This window comes from Physeter macrocephalus, chromosome 10, assembly GCF_002837175.3.
Source record: "Physeter macrocephalus isolate SW-GA chromosome 10, ASM283717v5, whole genome shotgun sequence".
Lineage (NCBI taxonomy): Eukaryota > Metazoa > Chordata > Mammalia > Artiodactyla > Physeteridae > Physeter > Physeter macrocephalus.
Genome location: NC_041223.1, coordinates 77,565,584 through 77,584,311, shown reverse-complemented (window position 1 = coordinate 77,584,311; position 18,728 = coordinate 77,565,584).

Sequence of the window (18,728 nt, the reverse complement as noted above, 5' to 3'; positions counted from 1 at the left end):
TCTGTTATAGATTTTGATTTTGATTACACTTAAGTTTCTAGATTAGGTAAGAATGTATGTCTTCCCAAAGACTGTAATATTAACTCTTCCAATCCATCCTTATGGAATATATATACATATACATATAATTTATTTAAGAACGTCTTTACTGTCTTTTGACATTTTTACAGTTTTCAGTTTAGTAATCTTGCACATTTTCTATTATTCATAAGTTTTTAATGTTTTAAAACCGTATGTATGCTATTTTACCTATTAGGAAAATCAAAGGTAAATTTTTTGAGTACAAAACTGATAGTTTTACCTCCAGAAGAGGAAAAACAATGAAAACTATAGAAACTTTATTAAATATGGTAGTCTTCGTAGCAAAACCAGATATAAGTTTCATTACTTTTGAGATGTTAAATGTTAAAATCTATATAAAGAAAAATTTGCCAGAGACAAAATTTCTTCCTCAAACTATATTAATTAATGTCACATGATACCAAAGACATATACTGTGGAAAAGTAAGCATTAGATATTATACGAGCAAGGATGTAAGCAATGATCTGCTGTAATAAATGTAGCTGTGGATGTATTATTGTGTGTGTGTGTGTGTGTGTGTGTGTGTGTGCACTTAGGCACATGTGTGTAAATTACGCTATGAGTGGTTATCACTCTTAGAGCAGCCAAGACTAGAAAAGATGGGTTGGGGCTGATATTCATGGATATCCATCTGAGTACTTTCAAGGAAGGTCATTTATATTCAAATAGAGATTGAACATACAAGGCAACCCACACTCTGCTTTATTACAGTGAATTGTTATAGTGAAAATGTGACTATTAATTATATGCTGACTGAGTTTGATTTAGTGTTGACTTAAGATTTCAAAATTGTGACTTTGGTTAAATCTCCACCTGTGGGTACACAACTTAGTGCTGTGTGATATTTAATAAAAACATTCATTTTAATATTACTTTTCCACACCTAAGTAGTTGTTAAAAGGAAGCTATTTTCATGACTTTTGGATGTTGCTGTTGTTTTTATTTTACTACTTTATTATTGTTTAATTTTATTATTTTCTATATATTATACACATACTATATATATTGTTCTATATATTTTGTTCTATATATTTGTTCTGTATATCATTCTATATATTTACATATGATTAAGTTTCATGACACCAATAAGGTCAATAAAGAGAAAATTTAATCACTAAATCATATCAGATGACTAAACTAAAATAGTTTGGTGATATGTGTCCTATGAATATACCTCAAGAAAAAATGTCAGGATATATTATATAATATTAAGAATGACATTTCAGAGTTTCTTGGGAAAGCCAAACTATTCTAAATGAGAATTTAGCACTTCCTTAACCCTTGAGATGTTATTATGATTTGGAAAACAAATAGATAAAATGTCATTGGCAAATGTAATAACTCTATCTATAAAATTTAAAAAGTGTTTTTCAGAGTTTTATTTAACCAAAAGTAGGCATCAAATTACCACTACCAAAACAAATTCAGTCTTTATATTTGAAAACAGTGATGCATCTCCTAGAGCACTGAACACACTCTGAGTGTAATAATAGAGATTAAAAATATTAAGTAATTTGACTCAGCTTTTCTAAATTATAGTTGAAACTATAGGGAGAAAGTTTCAATATCTCCAAAAAAGACACCTTTGAGCATATGAAAGCACAAGTATTTTGAGTACACATTTATATTTTAAGGAAAACATAAAGTTGAAAGCTGAAGAAAATTTACAAATTAGATATGTGTAGAAACTAAAATGTTAATATAACCCAGATTAGGGTCACCATTAAGTTATATTAATGGCATAATTACATAATCAAAACAAATTTAGTTAGTTTATTTACAAGAAGCACTCCTTTGACTTTTTTACATTTAACTGTAAATTGTTTAGAGTTTTAGTGTGGCTTTTCAAATTTCTGCTTATTTAAGTATTTATCATGGACATTTCAATTTATTATAAGTTTTTGTAGAAAATTTTATCGAAATACGATGTTTAACTCAGTATAGAGGATCATATGAATTTCATTTGGCTACCTCACTTGTATGTAAATGCCTTGACTTTATAGTCAGTAAAAGTAAGTGTTCTGTGTTGTAAAGTTATCCTTCCTTACATGCCTTTTGGGGAATTTCAATGTTGTTACTCTAAGAAATTCATTTATAAGAAGCAACATAGAGTAAGATTTATTTGACAAATGAGAAGTCTTTTCATAGTGTCTGGGTCCATATTCAATTCAAATATCTTAAATTGCCTGACAAAACTGTCAAACTCTTCCTGTCATTCCATATGAATGATAATTATAAGTTAGAATATTATAATTTATTATATATAATGAGTAAGCAAAGAAATCTAATAAAAGTCAAACCAGATGAATGTTTGAAGTTATTCATCAACAATGTAGATAAAGAAAGCTTGGAAAAGATTACAAATATTATTAACTCCCTCTTCCATTGAAGATATTAATAGTTCTTTTGATTTTCAATTGTTATATTTTATTTTTACAATTTAAACACCAGGATGGTAGTTTTAATTTACATGAAATTTGTATTCTTCTTTTGAGTGAAATCCATGATAGACTGAGATTTGCAGAGATTTTGCAAAATAATATAGGGTAAACAAATAATTATAAGATGAAGATGAAGTAGACCTAAACATATTTACAAGCTGAGAGAAGTGGTCATTAAAGGGAGGAGGGGGTCTGAAGACAGAGACAAGACAGATAAGTATTGGTGTAATTTCTGAGAGCAGAATTCACCATGGATGAGAATGAAATGCACTTGATTTTGAGAGAGTTTCTCGTTGATTGAATATTCTATGTGTTTGTGTTCTGAGCTACAGGTAAGTGGTAAAATAGAGCAAAACGGAAGAGCTGTGGCTATTTGGAAAAGCCGTGGAGGAGGTTGGTGTTGAAGGTTGTCAAACAAAGACTAATAGTGCTAAGGCACAGGGAGGTTAGAGATACTGTGAGGTTTTGTCTACCATTCAACAGACCAAAGGGTGAAGGAGAAGAAAAAGCAGAGGGAGCCCTGATTTAGGATTTAGGGAGTCTTGTGAAAAAACCCAAAACAAATTGTGAATTATCTTTCAAAACCTTTTAGTGTGTTTTCCTTATTATTAGTGATTTTTTTTGTTTCTTTTTGGCCACATGGCATGTGGGATCTTAGTTCCCTGACCAAGGATCAAACCTGGGCCCACTGCATTGGAAATATGGGGTCTTAAACACTGGATCACCAGGGAAGTCCCTATCACTAGTGATTTTTAATGTAGTGCACTTGGAGGCCAGATTACACATGAATAATAAACCAAATGAATTGTCCATACTGATTATTTAACTTCTGTTTATATTCCACTGACGGAAAACTGTGTATTAAAAGAAATTCATTAAAATTAAGCCTATTAAGCACATTTTCGTAAGTTTATGAGTCAGCAGAATTCTTCTTTTGTAGATAATAAATTATTATATGAATATTTGTGTTCTGTAAGGATGAGTCTAATCTTTGAGCTCAATTATGATACAAAGCATTAAATTAGCTTAAAATAGTGTTTAGTGTTTCCTTAGTGAACATTAAATAGACTTTCATGTAGTTAAACCCAGGTGAAGCTGATTTTATGTGACCAATGGATTTTTGTTTATTAGGTATCGAAACATTTTATTTATCGAAACATTGTTTATTAGGTATAAAACTAACTAATAACATTGAATGACTGTGTTTAGTTGAACAGAGTAGGATTTGGGTATAATGAATTTTTTGGGGGGGACTACTATATGCAAGTAAATTATGAAGCTGTCAGATATATAACTATACAACTGATTCTGTCATTAAAATAATTAAAATTAATCAATTTTGAAATGACTTTGTATTTATTATTAAACACAGTTTGTGAAATTTACCAAAGTGCTTACTGAGATTCTGATCTCAGATTGTATATACATACTGTTTTTATATTTCATGAACAAAATGAATTATACCAGATTGTAAATACCTAGAGAGAAAGATGTTCTTATATCCTTATATCCATTAGAATTATACATTATAATGCCCAGCACATAGAAGCTGCTAAAAAATATGGGAATTAAAATTCAATTATGGTTCTCACCTATCACATTTGATATACATTTGCACCATTAAAATTAATAATAATGATAAAAACATAAATATTTCCCAAAGTTCTAAGTTATTTTAGCAAATTGGAAATCTCCCCCTGTTATTTTATCTGTAAAAGAAGGTATGGGAAAGATTCCAGTGAGAAGACTTGTATGGTGTGTACTTCCCTATATCTGTTACCTAACCTAGTTTAATTATTTTTTTAAAGTAACCTTTGAATCTTCTTCAGACAGTCTAACAGCCTTTGGTAAATTAATACCACTTAGGGTTTCCTCATTTCTACGGAAGCATGATTCACTCCTCCAATTAAACCTTTGCAGCTGCTGCTTCTGCTGTTGGAAACCAAAAAAGTTAGAAATATTGTGGAGAAAAAAAATAATGTGACTATTTTCCCTTCAAAACTGAGAAGATAGGAAAAGTATTAAGACAAATATGCATGACTGGGAGAAAGTAGGCAAGAAAATAGGTTGTATTCAAAGTTCACTGCACTACTATAAAAAAGTAGCCACTGTGACAATAATTCAGGGGGAAAAGAGATTAGAAAAGTCATTAGAAAATGACAGTAAGTTTCTATTAAAATCTTTAAAAGTTCTTAGCAACATTGTGAGCTAGGTGGTGCTCTGGAGAACAAACAGGGAAATCTGATTCCATTTACTCTGCCATCCTATGGTTGAATTAATTTCACATCTCAGTGCAGTTAATGTCTATGACCAATGTCTTGCTGACTTTGTCTGGCACATACTAGCTTTTCAGTTAATAGTGCTGTAGGCATATACAATTTAATTATGTTAATACCAGTGTCCAGTGTGTTTTGGCATTATTTAGATGCTGGAGATATAGGTATCAATAAAATAAAATTTCCTTTAAAAAGACACAAACTGCATGATTTTCTAAGACTCTGAACTTATGTACAGATTCACAACATGGTTAATATGGAATCCCTAGAATCACAGAAATGTCAGACCATCTAATTTATCTCTACATTTAAATTTTCTAGATAATTTAAGTTGAGAACATTTAAATAACTTATTGCATATTAGTTATATTATGTGTTAGTTACCTTAAACATCTAAATGCCTCCTCATTGAAAGAATACAGCTAGAAATAGTGATTCAAAGTGAGAAAGTCTTCTACCTCTCAACATAAGAAAAAACTTCTTCAAAATTTGAATTTACTTCTGTTCCAAAAATATAAGACTGGATAACGTACAAACACTTGAAAAGCTTAAAATATTTAACAACATCTGTTTAAATGCAAAACTGAACTTGATGTTACCTGGTCAATGAGAGCTACTTAAGAAGGGGTTTGACAGTGAAAAAATATACAAAGTATTAGAAAACGTCCAAAGTGAAAAGGCTATTGAAAAACCAGAATAATGAATAACAATGTATTTAAATGTAAAATATACAGAGATATTTGTGTTAACATCTAGCATCATGATGGCAAAAATAATTTAGTTAAATACAATCTGTTTTGTAAGATAGCATTAGTGGGTGCCATGTCCACTCTAGATATTTTCTCACAGGTACTATGAGAGTGTTATTGAGTGGCTTGATATATTTCCCATTAAAGACATTTGACTGTGGTGGTTTGTACCCAGGAGTACAGAAAACATTTCTGAGATCATAATTGCCCAATGGTCTCTTTTCTGTCTTTATCATTTCCAAGCTAGAGAATTTGCTCAGTATCACCTATGGTTTCTATGTAACTGATTCTCAAGTCAGTATTTCCAGGCTTTTCCCATCACCCAAGAACCAACCACAAAAGTCTAGCTGCTTTGTTATTGTATCAAGACCATGGACTCTGTAAATGTTCTTATCTAGCTACAGTACTTAAACACCATCCGTATGTTGATGAATCCTGAATTATATCAACAGCTTTATTCCATATTCTGATCCCCAGATGTGGATATGTAACAACAAGACACATATCATTAACCTGTTGAAAGTGAAACTCCCGATTTGCTCCTTCAAACTTTCTCCTTTCCAGTGTAGTTCATTTAGCTAAAGGGCAATTCCACCTTTTCAGTTAATCTACAAGCCCTAGAATCATCATTGTATCTCTTTTACTTTACAACACATATCCAATTATTTAGCTAATAGTTAATTTTACATTCTATGTATAAAAAAAAAAAAACCATTTCTCACAACACTGCCCACACCATGGCCCAAGCTGTGTCTTTATTTCTTACCTAGTTTACTGCAATAACCTCCTCCATTTTCTCTTTATCTACTTGTGTGTGCTGTTAGTCTATTCTCACAATAACTGTCCTTTAAAAATGAAAGTTAGATCCTGTCATTCTTTGCTCAAAATCCTCCAATGGTTTTCCATCTGACTCAGGTGAAATTCCTATGCTCTGCCTACCTTTATGACTTTTCCCTCATACCCTCCCATTTTCTCTTCCCCACTTACAGTGGTTTCCTTGATATTCTTCTAAATCTCTAGTCACTCTCTGTCTCTCTCTCTTTTTTTTTTAAGTTCCCCAACCAAGGACTGAACCTGGGCCCTGGCAGTGAAAGTGCCTACCCTTAACCACTGGACTGCCAGGGAATTCCCTAGTCATTCTCTTCTTAAAAGAGTTTTGCATGTGCTCTTTTCTCTAACATTATTTGCCAATGTCTTGCAGGGCTTGGCCCAAATGTTATCTCATCAGAGATACCTTTCCTCATTACTATATTTAAAATATCAGTCCGATGTCACTCTCCATCAGAAGCTGATTATTCTATTTGGATTTTCTCCAAAGCCCATATGGCCATTCAACATATTATTAAAGTTCTTTCCACCATTTTCTCTAATAAGCATATAATCTCCACTGGGACAAAGTCTTTGTTTTTATCACTAATGTATCATCACCAGCAATCACAGAGCCTGTTGTGTTGCAGAACCTCAATAAATATCTGTTTGAATAAGTTAATTATGAATTTAAAAAATATTATTAAAGTATGGTTGATTTACAATGTTGTGTTAGTTTCAGGTGTACAGCAAAGTGACTAAGTAATACATATACATATATCCACTCTGTTTTAGATTCTTTTCCCATATAGGCTATTACAGAGTATTGACTAGAGTTCCCTGTGTTACAGAGTAGGTCTTATTATTATCTATTTTTTATATAGTAGTGTGCATATGTCAATCTCAATCTCCCAATTTATCCCTCCCTCCATTACCCCCAGTAACCATAAGTTTGTTTTCTCCATCTATAACTCTATTTCTGTTTTGTAAATAAGTTCATTTTTACCCCTTTTTTAGATTCCACATAAAAGTGATATCATATGATATTTGTCTTTCTCTGTCTGACTTATTTCACTCAGTATGATAGTATCTAGGCCCATCCCTGTTGCTGCAAATGGCATTATTTTGTTGATTTTTATGGCTGAGTAATATTCCATTGTATATATGTACCACATCTTCTTTATCCATTCCTCTGTTGATGGACATTTAGGTTGCTTCCATGTCCTGGCTATTGTAAATAGTGCTGCAATGAACATTGAGGTGTATGTATCCTTTCAAATTTTGGTTTTCTTTGGATATATGCCCAGGAGTGGGATTACTGGATCATATGGTAGCCCTATTTTCAGTTTTTAAAGGAAACTCCATGCTGTTTTCCATAGTAGCTGCACTAATTTATGTTCCCACCAACAGTGTAGGAGGGTTCCCTTTTCTCCATGCCCTCTCTAGCATTTATTGTTTGTAGGTTTTTTGATGATAGACATCCTGACAGGTGTGAGGTGATACCTCATTGCAATTTTGATTTACATTTCTCTGATAATTAGTAATGTTGAGCATCTTTTCATGTGCTTTTTGGTCATCTGTATGTCTTCTTTGGAGAAATGTCTTTTTAGATCTTATGCCCATTTTTCGATTGGGTTGTTTGTTTTAAAAATAAATTATCTGTGAGAAGATATAAGAATGGGTGCCAGTTTTAGGTGTTACTATTAATATGCTTTAATTTTCATCTCACATTCAACTCATTCTATGAAAAGTGTATCTTTTTCTCTGATACTCCCTCTATCGGTTTCACTGTTACTATCAGAGATAGTCCAGAGCCCTCCAAATTTAATCTCAGAAGGTCGGAAAAACACCAATTGTTTGGGCGTTCACTGTCAGTTCACTTCAGGAGAGTAGGGCTAGTCACAGAATTAATAGAAGTTGTATTTTAAATGAGTGCTTTAAGTCAGGCTGTGCAACCTCTTACCCAGAGCAAGCACATGTTGTACAGACCCCTGCACAGCATGTTCAGTTATGGAGGACTCGCTATTACTCTGCATTAATCATTAACAAGCATTTGTTGAATTTCTATCAAGCACCAGGATTGTTCTAAGCTGTGTGGTCTCAGTTCTAGATGAGAGAAAGGAGGCAACTGTTTCTTGGAGCTCATATGATACTGGTAAAAGACAAAAATTAAGCATATAACAATAAATAGATAATTTTAGATTGTTGGTATGGAATGATAAGGAGAAATGAAGAATTAACTTTAGAACAGTTGTTAGGACAGGGCTGTCTGAAACTGTGACTTATGAGTTGAGAATTAAGTACGAAGATAAAACAAGCCATGAGAGATTTGGGAGAAAAGCATTCTAGTCAATGTGTAAAGAGAGTGACAATATTCAATATATTCATGCAACAGCACAAAGTGTCCAGTATACCTGGAGCAAAGTAGGAATGAAAAATGAGTTTGCTGAGCTGGAGTTTGAGCTGGTGATAAAATATGGTTAGATCCAGTGTCACACTAAACCCTACTGGAGAGTGAGGCAAAAGGAAATTCATCAGCAAAATTGACCTTGTCTTTATTTAAAATTTTGGTATTTTGCTCATCTTGAAGTTTTACATTAATTTGATTTTTTCAAGTATTGAATAAATTATTATTTATCTCAATTACTAATTTATTTGGTGGACCCATAAATTTCCACCTGAAGCAACTGCTTCACTGGCCTTACCCTAGTCCTGCCTGCCTACATCTTTGTCAGTATTTAGAAATGTGTTCTAATATCAACCTCTTTAGTGTGTTTTTTTCCCAATAAGCTTATGAAGTCAATGCATAACCATCAGCCCCTCCACTTTCTGAATGGGTTTAGATAGATCTACTACTTAATATTTCAATTTCATTTTTCAGCAACTAATTTTATTTTTAAATAAATAAATAAAAATTTTATTTACATTATCTAATTTAAGATTTTCTATATTATTATTAGTAGTAGTAGTATTATGGTTTATAATGGAAATGTCAAAAAATTATAATCCTTTTGGCACTGAGTCAAATGTGATTTTAAAAGTTTTCCTAGATGCATTCTGGATCAGTAGGGCTAAATACAGATTTTGGAGAAACTGAAGCTTTTATAATTTGGTGTCCTTCTTTTCAGGAAAAAAGCATAAAAAATTACAAATAAAAATCTACCATGAAAGGAGATAATTATTTAAGATGAGAAAAAAAAGTAAATCCAATTACCTGAGCTTTAGAGATATAGGTCTGTTTCTTCTGAAATTTCTTCAGGCCATTTTTCAGAAATCTTATAAAATAATGCTTCTTGATTACCACTTTCTTTGCTTCCTCACCTAGCATAGCCTACAATGTCCAGTAACTGCAGGGCTCATAGGGGCTTGTGCAGGTGTAGGCCCTGAAGCTTAAACATCATTAATTGGTTTAATGGTAAATCCACTTCAGTGTGTCAAATCGCGCTTCAGCAGGAAGTGGATGGAGATGACTCAATATACCAAACCAGAGATTGGGACAGGGGTCATGGCCCACGAAGGGTTGTGAGACATCCAGGGATTAGTCAAACAAGGGGCCAAAGCCATCACCACCCTCACATACGTGAGGGAAGGATCAAATGCTACAGACGCTCAGAAGGGCTAGATCCTGGTGAGACTGAGTGGAGGAGGGGCTGGATCTCTGATCCCAGGCTACGACCTCCTCTAGACAAACTCCAAAGAAAATGGAGGGCAAGGTAGCCTGGGTGATGCAGTGCACCAAGATCAGCTTTGTTGCCTAAATCAGAGCTAAGAAGAGTGAAGAATGAATCTGGAGGGACGAATAGGGAGCAAACCAACCCATGCTGTGGTTGACTCTTTTCACATCTGCTGCTTTCAATTATTCTTCGTATTGTCTGGAGCGTTGTCTCTGGCATTTTACCTCTTAGCTGGGAAGAAATTCTCTGACAATAGGAGATGATTTTAAAGTAAATTTTATGAAAGAATCCAAAACTATTGAGTTAAATTTCCTGACTTAAAGAAGAGAGTTTATGGAGGGGGGTGGTTTCTCTACAGACTTAGCGTAGAATGGATATAATTAGAAAGTAATACAATTTATAAGAATAAAAGTATTTTATTTATACCCCACATTATTTTCACATGTGATATTATATAACACATTTTCATTCTTTCTGTTCTTTCTAAGACTGGCTACATAGAAGTTTTAGTTCTTCATTTTCTTATTCTTTCTGTGATTCGAGCTAGAAATCCTTGACCACATGAAGCGTTATTATTGCTGTGCAATTTATCACTGATTATATAATGGTGGTTTGTGGCTAACCAAGTCATTCAGAAGTTTGTACTAAGTAGGTTCAATTATTTGAATTTACCTATGAAACCCTTAATTTCCTCATTATCTCACAGGCTTTGCTTACTTTTGACAGGGATGGAAGAATAGCATATAAAATAATCAAATTTTTATTAATGTCTTCCTAGAAACTGAACATCAAGTTCATACCTTCTTCAAAGTTTAAGATAAAAATCACAAACACACCAATTATAAAAAATAAGATTTCTGAAAGATAATATTAAATTTCCTACAATATTAAAGAGAATTCACTGGGCAGAATGTATTGGTAACATAGGAAGGTCAATTAATAATTAGAGCAAGGACTTATGTGTAAGTGGAAATAGATAACGTGGTAGTCTCTCCCTCCCTTTTGTCCACCTCAAATCACCAGAGGATATTTTGTCTTCTCCCTCAGTTTTAAGGTTGGCAAATGTTAAAATAGTCACTAACAAATCTTAACTGCACCAAAATGATCAATTAAGGACATGACTCAGTTTTGGAGGAAGCCCCAAATCCTAACCTCTGGAACACCAGGGAACATGAGTTCTGTAGAGTACTGGGTCTAAATTTGAGCATGGAAGCGTCACAGAGAGATACACCTGAGCAAAATTAAGAGAGATTTGATGCAATCCTTTAATTTTGAAAAAAAAAAAGAGTAAATAAATTAGAAAAAAATCAAGGAAAAATTTAAAAATCTAGCAGTAGAGCATTTATTGACTCTTTTGGCTCAATGAGAGGTGGATGAAGAGGAGTGGTGACTGCTTATTAATGAAACTGAACCAATCACGTTGTGAATCAGAAGAAAAATTCTTAGAAGAGAAACTTGTTGCAGGAGAGGTAGTGTTTAGCTTTGTGTGGTATTGGGCAAATATAATTAAAACAAAATCTCCCAACCCAGAAAACCTCTCTACAAAGGTAGAGGAGAAAGAAAACAAATTTTTTTTGAATAAGAATTAAACCAGAATATGAAGCACATCACAGGCAATCTGCTCAAATCTAGCAGAGACAAATAAATCTCACCCTTTTATACAGCCAGGAAGATAAAACCCATCACAAACATCTCCTGATAAACAATAACCTGTCCTCAAATAAGAGGACTTCAGGGCACCATTTATCACACAAAGTTCATTCTAATTTCACCTGGTAATTGAAGTGACCATCTGTGTTAGCTAATTGGCTTTATCCAAATGAAAAATCAATTCATATATTTCTGAAAAGAGATAAAAAACATGTAGCTCCTAAATTCCCACAGAAGCTGGGAGTTAGAGGTGTTACCTTCTTTGATGATTACATTTCAAAGAGATGTTTCCCAGGTTCCTGAGGAAGACATTTCTGGGTCTTAAAGCTGTCAAGAGGCTTATTCAGTTTGTAAAAACATTTACATACATTTCAGAGACAAAGAACTTACAACACAAGTTGTCGAAAGCAAATTCTCTAAGAAAAGGAAAGGGAAAGCCTTTTCCTTTATTTTCAGCAGGGAGAATTAAACTTCTTAAAAACTTTTTTTTTCTCCTTACAGTGGAAATATCTGTATTGCTGTTCATCTACTGATAGAAATAATTTTTTCCAGATAGTGAGATTGGTGATTTGGGGGAGGGAGCTCTCATATTTCTAAAATAAACATATATAATTTTATTGAAAAACAAATGCTTCAAAATTGTGGCAATCCATTCCTCATCTGAAATTTATAGAATCTCAAAGAGAAATTCTGGAAATCTGCTTTTTTCAAAAAGCTTCAAAAATGTTTGTTTTGTACCCTAACATTTGAGACTCATGATATCATATTTTATTAATTAAATATTAGTTAAATCTTTCATTTATTGAACAATCATTTTTAAAATCTATATTACAGGTACTACACTAGATGGTAGATTTCTAATAATAAAATTAAAAGACCAATTTCCAGACTTCAAAGCACCCACAATATGATAATGGAAATAGGCATAGAAAGGGGACTTTACAATATACCCACTGAAATTATGATAAATATTGGAAGAGATTCCCCAAGGGAATATAGAGTAACTTACTCTGCGAGAGTAAAGAAAAGAGCACCTTTGGATTCTCAGAAGAGGGGAGAAGTTTGCCCATCTGTATAGAAGGAAGCAGCAAGAACATACCTAGAAGGAAATTCAGACCCAAAGAAGATCTTAGGATGCTATCTTTTCCTCTCATTTGTTAATTACCAACATAAGATCCAAGAATGAGACAAAGCAGGTCAAATGAATCTTCACCTTTTGATTCCATAAAAAAGTATTTTTAAAATATAACTAATCACATTTATATAAGCTTAAATTATTTTAATTAGAAATTCACTTTGGGTATCTGAATAGTTCTCTGTCATTTCTCAAACGTTCAAGTATAAGAACCCCTGTAAGTGTTGTAGAACTGATGAGCTTCCATTAAATTAACTCAGCAAGTCCATGGTTATGATTCTGGTTTTACACAGGAGCAAAATCCATTTTGAGTGTGTTACATTAAGAAATACATACAACAAGACAAAACTTTAATTGAGCATCACTGTTTGATGGTTTTAGATGTGTATCTGGTGGCATGTCACATATTTGGGATGATACATTGAATGAGTCTTCTTTTTTTCTTTTTCCCCTACCTTCTTTCTTCACACTTTCCTTCCTTCCTTCCTAGTTTTGAAAAATATTTTCATTTTTGTTAAAATATTTCAAGAAAATATATTTTCTATTTTCTATTTGTTATTTGGGGAAATAAATTAAAATACTACTATGTAATAATACATCTAAGAAATGATACTTTGGATGTTCACTAAACTTATTGTGGTAATCATTTCATCATAAATGTAAATCAAATCTTTATGCTGTATACTTTAAATTTATATTGTGCTGTATGTCAGTTATATCACCATAAAGCTGGAAGAAGAAAAAAAATAAAACAGTAAGTCCTAAGAAAAGATTTTTCTTTCCCAGTAATATCACAATCTCAGTAAGAGGAAATATCTATGAAAATCTCTGATTTCTTTCCCATAAACTAAAATATATATTTTTATATCCTGTAGTGCACCACAGAATAATATATTTTGTAGCAGATATAAATGGGGCAAAAAATAAATAGTTGATATCTGGCTAATACATGGAATGATTTACTAGTGTCTTACATATCACTTATGCTCACATATTTCCTTTTTTAAAAAAAATTTATTGGGGTATAGTTGTTTTATAATACAATGTTGCATTAGTTTCTACTGTACAGCGAAGTGGAGTTCCCTGTACTATACAGCAGGTTCTCATTAGTCATCTCTTTTATACATGTTAGTGTGTATATGTCAACCCCAATATCCCAATTCATCCCACTCCCCTGCTTCCCCCTCTTTTGTTCACATATTTTTTTCACATATTTCTTATTTCTTTAGAATATTTAAATTTTTGAACCAAATTTCCTGCCACCTTTAACAAAAAATAATAATAAATTAATGTATCAAGAGGAAATTTGTATGAAAAAATAAAGGGTATTATCATAATGCATTAAAATTTTCAATAGGAAAAGATCATTTCAATCACTCTTTTTGATAAAATTTGAGAACAATCAAACACTGAGGTGAGTTGATATTGAAATTTTCAGATAAAAATTAGTTATTTGAAGCTTCATAACATTACTGTAGAAAACACTGAGAATGGCTTATCTATGTACATGGAAATAAGAAATTTGAAGTGTTAAAATATTTTTATGTTTGAAAATAATTTTATTGTTTAAATGTATTTTGATGTATTCTAATGTAGAAGGTTTCATTGCATATTGACTTTTCTATCTAAAATTAAAATGCATACATTCAAAAATAAAGTTTGAATTATTCAGGGAGATATCATCCAATTCAATTATTATTTTTTTAGCTTTTTAGTTTATATTGGAGTATAATTGATTAGCAATGTAGTTTAAGTTTCAGGGGTACAACAAAGTGATTCAGTTATACATATATATGTATCTATTCTTTTTCCAATTAGGTTATTACAGAATACTGAGCAGAGTTCCCTGTGTTATACAGTAGGTTCTTGTTGGTTATCTATTTTTAATATAGCAGTGTGTACGTGTCAATCCCAAATTCCCTAACTATCCCTTTCCCCTACCCATCCCTCCCCTGCCCTTGGAAACCATAAATTCGTTCTTTAAGTCTGTAAGTCTGTTTCTATTTTGTAAATAAGTTCATTATGTATCAATGTTTTTAGATTCTTCATATAAGTGATATCATATGATATTTCTCTTTCTCTGTCTGATATACTTCATTCACTATGACAATCTGTAAGTCCATCCATGTTGCTGCAAATGACAATTCAATTATTGATCCAGCTTTCAATTCATCTTGTACTTTCAGTTTTTTGCTTCTGCCCATTATATATCTTAGAATCTGAACCCATGTGTGTGATTATAAGATAGAGCCAGATAGCTGTTCAAATTTTGTTCCTATCTGGGTACATAATTTCATGCCATTTCTAATTCTTACATATACTTACCTAGGAATGTGAGAGGAAGTGAAGTATGACACTTTTAGACAAAGGCTTTTAATGAAGATTTTTACTTCAGCTAAAACCACACTCCCCTTCAGTTGACCAGATGTGGAAGACCCAGTGGCCAAGGGAATGGTGAAAATGTAAGATGGAAAAGTAGACTAGGTCCTTGACCCACTAGTTGGAAGGGGACCATCTACCAGCAGCAAACAACATCCATCTTCATCTACTGCCTGAGTGAGAAATAAACTTATGTTATATATGGGCCATTTTACATTTGTGGATTGCTTTAATTTACCCTAATATAGATAGAAACTTAAATGGATCTATTTTGAATTATTTAGCAATTGTCAAAAAAAATGTATAGGTGAGATAATTCAATGAAGACTTTCAGATAATTGCTTGATTCAATTATCTATATTCTCCCTCCCTCTGATACCATTAGAAATAGAGAAATTAAATACCCAGACAAAACTATAAAATGAAAAGATACATACACCCCTGTGTTCATAGCAGCACTATTTAAAATAGCCAAGACCTGGAAATAACATAAATTTCCAATAATAGAGGAATGGATAAAGAAGATGTGTTATATATATACACACACACAATGGAATATTACTCAGCCATAAAGATAATAATTTCATTAAAAATAATGAAATAATGCCACTTGCAGGAACATGGATGGACATACAGATTATCATATCAAACAAAGTAAGCCAGAAAGAGAAAGACAAATGTTATATGATATCACTTATATGTGAAATCTAAAATATGACACAAATTAATTTACAAAACAGAAACAGACTCACAGACATAGAGAATAGACTTATAGTAGCCAAGAGGGAGTGGGGTAAAGGAGGGATAGATTGGGAGTTTGGGATTAGCTGATGCAAACTATTATACAGAGGATGGATATACAACAAGGTCCTACTTTATAGCACAGGGAACTATATTCAATATCCTGTGATAAACCACAATGGAAAAGAATATGAAAAAGAATGTATTTATATGTATAACTGAATCACTTTGCTGTACAGCAGAAATTAACACATTGTAAATCAATGATACTTTATTAAAATTTAAAATAATAATAATTTAAAAATAGAGAAATTAGAATTTATTCTCCAAAGATGAGATCTTTAGAAAATATATTTTTACAAAATAGCCTTAAGACATGTATATTTGGGAAAAAAACAAACAAGCATGTGGTAACTCTGAGAAAGCACTTATCATCACATTCACCTATATGAGAAATTTTTCTTTGCACCCTATGTGTACCTTTATGGTTTGTAAATAATGAAGCTAAGAGCCCTCATGAAATAACATGAAAATAAACTCATTCATTTAAACGAAGGATTTTGTTTACAAGAAATACATTATCAAAGATGCATTAGTATTGCTCATGTTGCTTAGCTAAGGTTCAGTTAACTGAAATAAATAATCTTTGTTATCAAAAGAAAAGTGAAAGGTATCACTTGTGACTGGCAGTGTTTGAAACTTTTTGTGATGACTAATAACAGTTACAATATTTCATTGGGAAATACAGCTTGAACATAACTCTTTCTATTTCATTCAGGCTCCCAGTAAAGAAAGACAAGTAAAGGGAAGATAAAGAAAAATGTGAAAAAATTTCTATAGTAAAATATGTTTCAAATCATAGTTTTAATTTTTAAAAAAGGTGAGTCTGTATTGAATGTGAAATTAATTTAATCTAGAAAGCAATGTAGAAAATTTCTTTATCAACAATTAAAAATATGTCATAGGCAGGAAGTCCTTTTTAAGTTAGCCTTATAATGGCAAAGAAGCTACAAATTACAAATAGAGCTAATCCAAAATTTCCACTATAGAGTTACCATACATTATTATATTTCCAGGAAGTAAATATGATAGTTGAGATTTTATAATACTCAATAAAAAATTTCTGTTAAGATGTCAATTTTTTTAACAAAATCTGACAGTCAGTTGGATTTATTTATACTAACTTTATTAACTGGATTGATTTTGTGTGTGTGGGCTACAGACTTAACCGTGGTGTCAAGTCACATTCAGTACAACTTAAAAATGTTCTCACTTTCAAATGTTTTAAGTGATTTTGTTTCTGATACAGAACAAAATAACCAAAGGAAGATATATTAAATCTGATTTTATTCAATGAAGTGAAATAAAGAGATTATTAGTGAAAACCTGCAAAACAGTATGAAGGTAGCAACTATGCTAATTTCAGTTATTTTCCAGAGAACTTTTCCCCCCTCATTCCATGCTTAGCACAGAATCCAAGCAAATTATTTCAAGATTGGAGGCATGCACATGTGCAAGAGAATAGCATGGAATATGGCCTTTCATTTCCATGTAATTTAAAGGATCAGATATGGCCCCACCTTTAGGCTCACTTCACGATGTGGAATACAGTGGTACATAATAAATCCAAAAAAAGAAAAAAATGAGTGTTCACCATAGACAAGTAAACTAATATGCTACAATTAAAAATTGGGAATTTAAGGCTCTATCTGGCCAAAGTACATGAATGTGGCTTAGTAGTAAGACTGGGAGTCCAGTTCAGAGTAGTAATATACCATATATAATGCAGATTTTTCAAAACTTTTTCACATGCTATTTGATTTCCCTAGTCATTTTTTAGAGTTAGACAAATATTATTTGCTTTGAAATTGGATCCAGAAGACAAGTTATAGTTTACAATATTAGGGCAATTAAAGACATAATAACAACAAAAATCCTACTTTTCCACCATTCTTATAGCCCAAGCTTTCATTTACAATATTAAAAACGTTGTAGTTGTATGTTAGAGTCATTGGCCACCCAATTTCAAATTACAAAGGAGTCTAAGTTATTTGTAGTGCTCATCAGTAGAACAGAAAATAGGATTTACTCTTTTTTATCCCTCTGTCAGTCTAATGAAAGTGTGTTTATGTACACTTGGGTATACACATATGCAAATATGCATGCACATAACCTACAGAGTATCTTTAAGAAAATTGGAAAAGGGTGATCCCTTTTAGTGGGTCCAGGTCAGCAAGAGCATGCCTTAGTGAATAGATTAAGCCTTTTTGCAAAGAAGAAAATGTCCCTGCACTCACAGACGCAGTGTCATGGTATATGCCAGTCCTCCACCATCCCTTCAGCTGGGTACCTCTGTAAAGTACACAAATTGCACTAACATAGGTAGACTCACAGATAGGAAGATCAGTCAATTCCTTATCTTAGGGTCAATGATAGCATCCCAACTGTAAAGAAAGGACAGGGCAGAGTGGGGAATGATGAGTCAAGACATTTTGCTCGTCCAGCTAACTTATACTTGCACAGGAGCAATTACTCTTCAGGCACTGTGGTGCTCGTGTGTCCAGTTCCTGTGGTGAGAAGGAAGGCCTTGGCTACATCAGCAGCTCTCTCCCCATGCCCTTGACTTAACAGCTGGGCTCTGGCTTTGTTAATTGTTCTTGTATTTCTTTGTCCTTACACACCTGTTTCACCACCTTATTTCCTTGCCCATTTAAACTGTTCCCTTTTGGGTAAGAGGAGGAGGGGTCTTTTGATCACCATGCTGGAAAAGAAGAGAGATCAAGGTGATCTGTCA